The following is a 10662-nucleotide window of genomic DNA, read 5'->3' as shown; positions in this document are numbered from 1 at the left end:
CCGCTACCACCAATTTATGTGCTTGGTGCAGCAGCATACCACCACTGCCACCAATTGATGTGCTTGGTGCAGCAGCATCCCACCGCTGCCACCAGTTGATATACTTGGTGCAGCAGCATCCCACCGCTGCCACCAGCTGATGTGCATGGTGCAGCAGCATCCCACCACTGCCACCTGCTTATGTACTTGGTGCAGCAGCATCACACCGCTTCCACCAGTTTATGTGCTCGGTGCAGCAGCATCCCACCGCTGCCACCAGTTTATGTGCTTGGTGCAGCAGCATCCCGCCGCTGCCACCAGTTGATGTGCTTGGTGCCACAACATCCCACTCCTGCCACCATTCGATGTGCTTAGTGCAGCAGCATCCAACCGCGCTGCCACCATTCGATGTGCTTTGTGCAGCAGCATCCCAGCGCTGCCACCAGTTGATGTGCTTGGTGCAGCGGCATCCCACTCCTGCCACCATTCGATGTTCTTGGTGCAGCAGCATCCCATCGCTGCCACCAGTTGATGTGCTTGGTGCTGCAGCATCCCACCACTGCCACCAATTGATGTGCTTGGTGCAGCAGCATCCCACCACTGCCACCTGTTTATGTACTTGGTGCAGCAGCCTCCCACCGCTTCCACCAGTTTATGTGCTTGGTGCAGCAGCATCCCACCGCGCTGCCACCATTCGATGTGCTAGGTGCAGCAGCATCCCACTGCTGCCACCAGTTGATGTGCTTGGTGCAGCAGCATCCCATCGCTGCCACCAGTTGATGTGCTTGGTGCTGCAGCATCCCACGACTGCCACCAATTGATGTGCTTGGTGCAGCAGCATCCCACCACTGCCACCAGTTGATGTGCTTGGTGCAGCAGCATCCCACCACTGCCACCACTTTATGTGCTTGGTGCAGCCGCATCCCACCGCTGCCACCAGTTTATGTGTTTGGTGCAGCAGCATCCCACTGCTGCCACCAGTTTATGTGCTTCGTGCAGCAGCATCCCACCGCTGCCACCAGTTTATGAGCTTGGTGAAGCAGCATCCCACCGCTGCCACCAGTTTATGTGCTTGGTGCAGCAGCATGCCACTGCTGCCACCAGCTGATGTGCTTGGTGCAGCAGCATCCCACCGCTGCCACCAGCTGATGTGCTTGGTGCGGCAGCATCCCACCGCTGCCACCAGGTGATGTGCTTGCTGTGGCAGCATCCCACTGCTGCTACCAGCTGATGTGCTTGGTGCCGCAGCATCCTACCGCTGCCAGAAGTTTATGTGCTCAGCAGCATCCCACCGCTACCACCAATTTATGTGCTTGGTGCAGCAGCATACCACCACTGCCACCAATTGATGTGCTTGGTGCAGCAATATCCCACCGCTGCCACCAGTTGATGTGCTTGGTGCAGCAGCATCCCACCACTGCCACCAGCTGATGTGCATGGTGCAGCAGCATCCCACCACTGCCACCTGCTTATGTACTTGGTGCAGCAGCATCACACCGCTTCCACCAGTTTATGTGCTCGGTGCAGCAGCATCCCACCGCTGCCACCAGTTTATGTGCTTGGTGCAGCAGCATCCCGCCGCTGCCACCAGTTGATGTGCTTGGTGCCACAACATCCCACTCCTGCCACCATTCGATGTGCTTAGTGCAGCAGCATCCAACCGCGCTGCCACCATTCGATGTGCTTTGTGCAGCAGCATCCCAGCGCTGCCACCAGTTGATGTGCTTGGTGCAGCGGCATCCCACTCCTGCCACCATTCGATGTTCTTGGTGCAGCAGCATCCCATCGCTGCCACCAGTTGATGTGCTTGGTGCTGCAGCATCCCACCACTGCCACCAATTGATGTGCTTGGTGCAGCAGCATCCCACCGCTGCCACCAGCTGATGTGCTTGGTGGAGCAGCATCCCACCGCTGCCACCAGTTGATGTGCTTGGTGCAGGAGCATCCCACCGCGCTGCCACCATTCGATGTGCTTGGTGCAGCAGCATCCCACTGCTGCCACCAGTTGATGTGCCTGGTGCAGCAGCATCCCACCGCTGCCACCAGTTGATCTGCTTGGTGCAGCAGCATCCCACCACTGCTACCTGCTTATGTACTTGGTGCAGCAGCATCACACCGCTTCCACCAGTGTATGTGCTTGGTGCAGCAGCATCCCACCGCTGCCACCAGTTTATGAGCTTGGTGAAGCAGCATCCCACCGCTGCCACCAGTTTATGTGCTTGGTGCAGCAGCATGCCACTGCTGCCACCAGCCGATGTGCTTGGTGCAGCAGCATCCCACCACTGCCACCAGCTGATGTGCTTGGTGCGGCAGCATCCCACCGCTGCCACCAGGTGATGTGCTATCTGTGGCAGCATCCCACTGCTGCTACCAGCTGATGTGCTTGGTGCCGCAGCATCCTACCGCTGCATGAAGTTTATGTGCTCAGCAGCATCCCACCGCTACCACCAATTTATGTGCTTGGTGCAGCAGCATCCCACCACTGCCACCAATTGATGTGCTTGGTGCAGCAGCATCCCACCGCTGCCACCAGTTGATGTGCTTGGTGCAGCAGCATCCCACCGCTGCCACCAGTTGATGTGCTTGGTGCAGCAGCATCCCACCGCTGCCACCAGCTGATAAGCATGGTGCAGCAGCATCCCACCACTGCCACCTGCTTATGTACTTGGTGCAGCAGCATCACACCGCTTCCACCAGTTTATGTGCTCGGTGCAGCAGCATCCCGCCGCTGCCACCAGTTGATGTGCTTGGTGCCACAACATCCCACTCCTGCCACCATTCGATGTGCTTAGTGCAGCAGCATCCAACCGCGCTGCCACCATTCGATGTGCTTTGTGCAGCAGCATCCCAGCACTGCCACCAGTTGATGTGCTTGGTGCAGCGGCATCCCACTCCTGCCACCATTCGATGTTCTTGGTGCAGCAGCATCCCATCGCTGCCACCAGTTGATGTGCTTGGTGCTGCAGCATCCCACCACTGCCACCAATTGATGTGCTTGGTGCAGCAGCATCCCACCGCTACCACCAGCTGATGTGCTTGGTGGAGCAGCATCCAACCGCTGCCACCAGCTGATGTGATTGGTGGAGCAGCATCCCACCGCTGCCACCAGTTGATGTGCTTGGGGCAGGAGCATCCCACCGCGCTGCCACCATTCGATGTGCTTGGTGCAGCAGCATCCCACTGCTGCCACCAGTTGATGTGCCTGGTGCAGCAGCATCCCACCGCTGCCACCAGTTGATCTGCTTGGTGCAGCAGCATCCCACCACTGCTACCTGCTTATGTACTTGGTGCAGCAGCATCACACCGCTTCCACCAGTTTATTTGCTTGGTGCAGCAGCATCCCACCGCTGCCACCAGTTTATGTGCTTGGTGCAGCAGCATCCCGCAACTGCCACCAGTTTATGTGCTTGGTGCAGCAGCATCCCACCTCTGCCACCAGTATATGGGCTCGGTGCAGCAGCATCCCACCGCTGCCCCCTGCTGATGTGCTTGGTGCAGCGGCATCCCACCGCTGCTACCAGCTGATGTGCTTGGTGCAGCAGCATCCCACTGCTGCCACAAGTTTATGCACTCAGCAGCATCCCACCGCTGCCATCAGTTTATGTGCTTGGTGCAGCAGCATCCCACTGCTGCCACCAGCTGATGTGCTTGGTGCAGCAGCATCCCACCGCTGCCACCAGCTGATGTGATTGGTGCAGCAGCATCCCACCGCTGCCACGAGCTGATGTGCTTGGTGGAGCAGAATCCCACCGCTGCCACCAGTTGATGTGCTTGGTGCAGCAGCATCCCACCGCTGCCACCAGTTTATGTGCTTGGTGCAGCAGCATCCCACTGCTGCCGCCAGTTTATGTGCTTGCTGCAGCAGCATCCCACCGCTGCCACTAGCTGATGTGCTTGGTGGAGCAGCATCCCACCGCTGGCACAAGTTTATGTGCTCAGCAGCATCCCACCGCTGCCAACAGTTTATGTGCTTGGTGCAGCAGCATCCCACCGCTGCCACCAGCTGATGTGCTTGGTGCAGCAGCATCCCACCGCTGCCACTAGCTGATGTGATTGGTGCAGCAGCATCCCACCACTGCCACCAGCTGATGTGCTTGGTGGAACAGAATCCCACCGCTGCCACCAGTTGATGTGCTTGGTGCAGCAGCATCCCACCGCTGCCACCAGTTGATGTGCTTGGTGCAGGAGCATCCCACCGCTGCCACCAGTTTATGTGCTTGCTGCAGCAGCATCCCACCGCTGCCACAAGTTTATGTGCATGGTGCTGCAGCATCCCAACTGCTGCCGCCATTCGATGTGCTTGCTGCAGCAGCATCCCACCGCGCTGCCACCATTCGATGTGCTTGGTACAGCAGCATACCACCACTGCCACCAATTGATGTGCTTGGTGTAGCAGCATCCCATCGCTGCCACCAGTTGATGTGCTTGGTGCTGCAGCATCCCACCACTGCCACCAATTGATGTGCTTGGTGCAGCAGCATCCCACCGCTGCCACCAGCTGATGTGCTTGGTGGAGCAGCATCCCACCGCTGCCACCAGCTGATGTGATTGGTGGAGCAGCATCCCACCGCTGCCACCAGTTGATGTGCTTGGTGCAGGAGCATCCCACCGCTGCCACCAGCTGATGTGCTTGGTGGAGCAGCATCCCACCGCTGACACCAGTTGATGTGCTTGGTGCAGCAGCATCCCACCGCTGCCACCAGTTGATGTGCTTTGTGCAGCAGCATCCCACCGCTGCCACCAGCTGATGTGCTTGGTGCAGCAGCATCCTACTACTGCCACCAGTTGATGTGCTTGGTGCAGAAGCACTCCAGCGCCGCCACCAGTTGATGTGCTTGGTGCAGCAGCATCCCTCCGCTACGACCAGTTGATCTGCTTGGTGCAGCAGCATCCCACCACTGCCACCAGTTTATGTGCTTGGTGCAGCAGCATCCCACCGCTGCCACCAGTTTATGTGCTTGGTGCAGCAGCATCCCACCGCTGCACCAGATTATGTGCTTGGTGCAGCAGCATCCCACCACTGCCACCAATTGATGTGCTTGGTGCAGCAGCATCGCACCGCTGCCACCAGTTGATGTGCTTGGTGCAGCAGCATCCCACCGCTTCCACCAGTTTATGTGCTCGGTGCAGCAGCATCCCACCGCTGCCACCAGTTTATGTGCTTGGTGCAGCAGCATCCCGCCGCTGCCACCAGTTGATGTGCTTGGTGCCACAACATCCCACTGCTGCCACCATTCGATGTGCTTGGTGCAGCAGCATCCCACCGCGCTGCCACCATTCGATGTGCTTTGTGCAGCAGCATCCCAGCGCTGCCACCAGTTGATGTGCTTGGTGCAGCGGCATCCCACTCCTGCCACCATTCGATGTTCTTGGTGCAGCAGCATCCCATCGCTGCCACCAGTTGATGTGCTTGGTGCTGCAGCATCCCACCACTGCCACCAATTGATGTGCTTGGTGCAGCAGCATCCCACCGCTGCCACCAGCTGATGTGCTTGGTGGAGCAGCATCCCACCGCTGCCACCAGCTGATGTGATTGGTGGAGCAGCATCCCACCGCTGCCACCAGTTGATGTGCTTGGTGCAGGAGCATCCCACCGCGCTGCCACCATTCGATGTGCTTGGTGCAGCAGCATCCCACTGCTGCCACCAGTTGATGTGGCTGGTGCAGCAGCATCCCACCGCTGCCACCAGTTGATCTGCTTGGTGCAGCAGCATCCCACCACTGTTACCTGCTTATGTACTTGGTGCAGCAGCATCACACCGCTTCCACCAGTTTATTTGCTTGGTGCAGCAGCATCCCACCGCTGCCACCAGTTTATGTGCTTGGTGCAGCAGCATCCCGCAACTGCCGCCAGTTTATGTGCTTGGTGCAGCAGCATCCCACCTCTGCCACCAGTATATGGGCTCGGTGCAGCAGCATCCCACCGCTGCCCCCTGCTGATGTGCTTGGTTTAGCGCCATCCCACCGCTGCTACCAGCTGATGTGCTTGGTGCAGCAGCATCCCACTGCTGCCACAAGTTTATGCGCTCAGCAGCATCCCACCGCTGCCATCAGTTTATGTGCTTGGTGCAGCAGCATCCCACCGCTGCCACCAGCTGATGTGCTTGGTGCAGCAGCATCCCACCGCTGCCACCAGCTGATGTGCTTGGTGCAGCAGCATCCCACCGATGCCACCAGTTGATCTGCTTGGTGCAGCAGCATCCCACCACTGCCACCAGTTTACGTGCTTGGTGCAGCAGCATCCCACCGCTGCCACCAGTTTATGTGCTTGGTGCAGCAGCAACCCGCCGCTGCCACCAGTTGATGTGCTTGGTGCCACAGCATCCCACTCCTGCCACCATTCGATGTGCTTTGTGCAGCAGCAGCCCACCGCGCTGCCACCATAAGATGTGCTTGGTACAGCAGCATCCCACCGCTGCCACCAGTTGATGTGCTTGGTGCAGCAGCATCCCATCGCTGCCACCAGTTGACGTGCTTGGTGCTGCAGCATCCCACCACTGCCACCAATTGATGTGCTTGGTGCAGCAGCATCCCACCGCTGCCACCAGCTGATGTGCTTGGTGGAGCAGCATCCCACCGCTTCCACCAGCTGATGTGATTGGTGGAGCAGCATCCCACCTCTGCCGCCAGTTGATGTGCTTGGTGCAGGACCATCCCACCGCTGCCACCAGCTGATATGCTTGGTGGAGCAGCATCCCACCGCTGCCACCAGTTGATGTGCTTGGTGCAAAAGCATCCCACCGCGCTGCCACCATTCGATGTGCTTGGTGCAGCAGCATCCCACTGCTGCCACCAGTTGATGTGCCTGGTGCAGCAGCATCCCACCGCTGCCACCAGTTGATCTGCTTGGTGCAGCAGCATCCCACCACTGCTACCTGCTTATATACTTGGTGCAGCAGCATCCCGCCGCTGCCACCAGTTGATGTGCTTGGTGCCACAACATCCCACTCCTGCCACCATTCGATGTGCTTAGTGCAGCAGCATCCAACCGCGCTGCCACCATTCGATGTGCTTTGTGCAGCAGCATCCCAGCGCTGCCACCAGTTGATGTGCTTGGTGCAGCGGCATCCCACTCCTGCCACCATTCGATGTTCTTGGTGCAGCAGCATCCCATCGCTGCCACCAGTTGATGTGCTTGGTGCTGCAGCATCCCACCACTGCCACCAATTGATGTGCTTGGTGCAGCAGCATCCCACCACTGCCACCTGTTTATGTACTTGGTGCAGCAGCCTCCCACCGCTTCCACCAGTTTGTTTGCTTGGTGCAGCAGCACTCCACCGCTGCCACCAGTTTATGTGCTTGGTGCAGCAGCATCCCACCGCGCTGCCACCATTCGATGTGCTAGGTGCAGCAGCATCCCACTGCTGCCACCAGTTGATGTGCTTGGTGCAGCAGCATCCCATCGCTGCCACCAGTTGATGTGCTTGGTGCTGCAGCATCCCACGACTGCCACCAATTGATGTGCTTGGTGCAGCAGCATCCCACCACTGCCACCAGTTGATGTGCTTGGTGCAGCAGCATCCCACCACTGCCACCACTTTATGTGCTTGGTGCAGCCGCATCCCACCGCTGCCACCAGTTTATGTGTTTGGTGCAGCAGCATCCCACTGCTGCCACCAGTTTATGTGCTTCGTGCAGCAGCATCCCACCGCTGCCACCAGTTTATGAGCTTGGTGAAGCAGCATCCCACCGCTGCCACCAGTTTATGTGCTTGGTGCAGCAGCATGCCACTGCTGCCACCAGCTGATGTGCTTGGTGCAGCAGCATCCCACCGCTGCCACCAGCTGATGTGCTTGGTGCGGCAGCATCCCACCGCTGCCACCAGGTGATGTGCTTGCTGTGGCAGCATCCCACTGCTGCTACCAGCTGATGTGCTTGGTGCCGCAGCATCCTACCGCTGCCAGAAGTTTATGTGCTCAGCAGCATCCCACCGCTACCACCAATTTATGTGCTTGGTGCAGCAGCATACCACCACTGCCACCAATTGATGTGCTTGGTGCAGCAGCATCCCACCGCTGCCACCAGTTGATGTGCTTGGTGCAGCAGCATCCCACCGCTGCCACCAGCTGATGTGCATGGTGCAGCAGCATCCCACCACTGCCACCTGCTTATGTACTTGGTGCAGCAGCATCACACCGCTTCCACCAGTTTATGTGCTCGGTGCAGCAGCATCCCACCGCTGCCACCAGTTTATGTGCTTGGTGCAGCAGCATCCCGCCGCTGCCACCAGTTGATGTGCTTGGTGCCACAACATCCCACTCCTGCCACCATTCGATGTGCTTAGTGCAGCAGCATCCAACCGCGCTGCCACCATTCGATGTGCTTTGTGCAGCAGCATCCCAGCGCTGCCACCAGTTGATGTGCTTGGTGCAGCGGCATCCCACTCCTGCCACCATTCGATGTTCTTGGTGCAGCAGCATCCCATCGCTGCCACCAGTTGATGTGCTTGGTGCTGCAGCATCCCACCACTGCCACCAATTGATGTGCTTGGTGCAGCAGCATCCCACCGCTGCCACCAGCTGATGTGCTTGGTGGAGCAGCATCCCACCGCTGCCACCAGTTGATGTGCTTGGTGCAGGAGCATCCCACCGCGCTGCCACCATTCGATGTGCTTGGTGCAGCAGCATCCCACTGCTGCCACCAGTTGATGTGCCTGGTGCAGCAGCATCCCACCGCTGCCACCAGTTGATCTGCTTGGTGCAGCAGCATCCCACCACTGCTACCTGCTTATGTACTTGGTGCAGCAGCATCACACCGCTTCCACCAGTGTATGTGCTTGGTGCAGCAGCATCCCACCGCTGCCACCAGTTTATGAGCTTGGTGAAGCAGCATCCCACCGCTGCCACCAGTTTATGTGCTTGGTGCAGCAGCATGCCACTGCTGCCACCAGCCGATGTGCTTGGTGCAGCAGCATCCCACCACTGCCACCAGCTGATGTGCTTGGTGCGGCAGCATCCCACCGCTGCCACCAGGTGATGTGCTATCTGTGGCAGCATCCCACTGCTGCTACCAGCTGATGTGCTTGGTGCCGCAGCATCCTACCGCTGCCAGAAGTTTATGTGCTCAGCAGCATCCCACCGCTACCACCAATTTATGTGCTTGGTGCAGCAGCATCCCACCACTGCCACCAATTGATGTGCTTGGTGCAGCAGCATCCCACCGCTGCCACCAGTTGATGTGCTTGGTGCAGCAGCATCCCACCGCTGCCACCAGTTGATGTGCTTGGTGCAGCAGCATCCCACCGCTGCCACCAGCTGATAAGCATGGTGCAGCAGCATCCCACCACTGCCACCTGCTTATGTACTTGGTGCAGCAGCCTCACACCGCTTCCACCAGTTTATGTGCTCGGTGCAGCAGCATCCCGCCGCTGCCACCAGTTGATGTGCTTGGTGCCACAACATCCCACTCCTGCCACCATTCGATGTGCTTAGTGCAGCAGCATCCAACCGCGCTGCCACCATTCGATGTGCTTTGTGCAGCAGCATCCCAGCGCTGCCACCAGTTGATGTGCTTGGTGCAGCGGCATCCCACTCCTGCCACCATTCGATGTTCTTGGTGCAGCAGCATCCCATCGCTGCCACCAGTTGATGTGCTTGGTGCTGCAGCATCCCACCACTGCCACCAATTGATGTGCTTGGTGCAGCAGCATCCCACCGCTGCCACCAGTTGATGTGCTTGGGGCAGGAGCATCCCACCGCGCTGCCACCATTCGATGTGCTTGGTGCAGCAGCATCCCACTGCTGCCACCAGTTGATGTGCCTGGTGCAGCAGCATCCCACCGCTGCCACCAGTTGATCTGCTTGGTGCAGCAGCATCCCACCACTGCTACCTGCTTATGTACTTGGTGCAGCAGCATCACACCGCTTCCACCAGTTTATTTGCTTGGTGCAGCAGCATCCCACCGCTGCCACCAGTTTATGTGCTTGGTGCAGCAGCATCCCGCAACTGCCACCAGTTTATGTGCTTGGTGCAGCAGCATCCCACCTCTGCCACCAGTATATGGGCTCGGTGCAGCAGCATCCCACCGCTGCCCCCTGCTGATGTGCTTGGTGCAGCGGCATCCCACCGCTGCTACCAGCTGATGTGCTTGGTGCAGCAGCATCCAACTGCTGCCACAAGTTTATGCACTCAGCAGCATCCCACCGCTGCCATCAGTTTATGTGCTTGGTGCAGCAGCATCCCACTGCTGCCACCAGCTGATGTGCTTGGTGCAGCAGCATCCCACCGCTGCCACCAGCTGATGTGATTGGTGCAGCAGCATCCCACCGCTGCCACGAGCTGATGTGCTTGGTGGAGCAGAATCCCACCGCTGCCACCAGTTGATGTGCTTGGTGCAGCAGCATCCCACCGCTGCCACCAGTTTATGTGCTTGGTGCAGCAGCATCCCACTGCTGCCGCCAGTTTATGTGCTTGCTGCAGCAGCATCCCACCGCTGCCACTAGCTGATGTGCTTGGTGGAGCAGCATCCCACCGCTGGCACAAGTTTATGTGCTCAGCAGCATCCCACCGCTGCCAACAGTTTATGTGCTTGGTGCAGCAGCATCCCACCGCTGCCACCAGCTGATGTGCTTGGTGCAGCAGCATCCCACCGCTGCCACTAGCTGATGTGATTGGTGCAGCAGCATCCCACCACTGCCACCAGCTGATGTGCTTGGTGGAACAGAATCCCACCGCTGCCACCAG

This window comes from Amblyomma mixtum, chromosome 10, assembly GCF_055824585.1.
Source record: "Amblyomma mixtum isolate Tamu chromosome 10, ASM5582458v1, whole genome shotgun sequence".
Lineage (NCBI taxonomy): Eukaryota > Metazoa > Arthropoda > Arachnida > Ixodida > Ixodidae > Amblyomma > Amblyomma mixtum.
This window is presented reverse-complemented; position numbering follows the sequence as displayed.